Genomic DNA, 243 nt, shown 5'->3' with positions numbered 1-243 from the left:
GTGTGTCCCAGACCTGGCGGAGGGGCAGGATCCCCTCCCGGCCCTGGGCCCACGCTGCTGGGGGGCATCCCAGGCTGGGGGGGGGCTCCTGGCCAGCTCCCAAATCAGAAACCCTTTAAAGAGGGGACTACCCCCAGCTTTGGGAGGTTCCTGTGGTAGAGCAAAGCTCTGGGCTGGCCAGTGCCCATCAGCCAGTTCTGGTGAAGGTGGGGTGCAGGATGGGGCACCTCAGCTCAGCTGGAA

This window comes from Merops nubicus, unplaced genomic scaffold (assembly GCF_000691845.1).
Source record: "Merops nubicus isolate BGI_N331 unplaced genomic scaffold, ASM69184v1 scaffold41315, whole genome shotgun sequence".
Taxonomy (NCBI): Eukaryota; Metazoa; Chordata; class Aves; order Coraciiformes; family Meropidae; genus Merops; species Merops nubicus.
The sequence above is the reverse complement of the archived record's forward strand: the minus strand, read 5'-3'. Positions refer to the sequence as shown.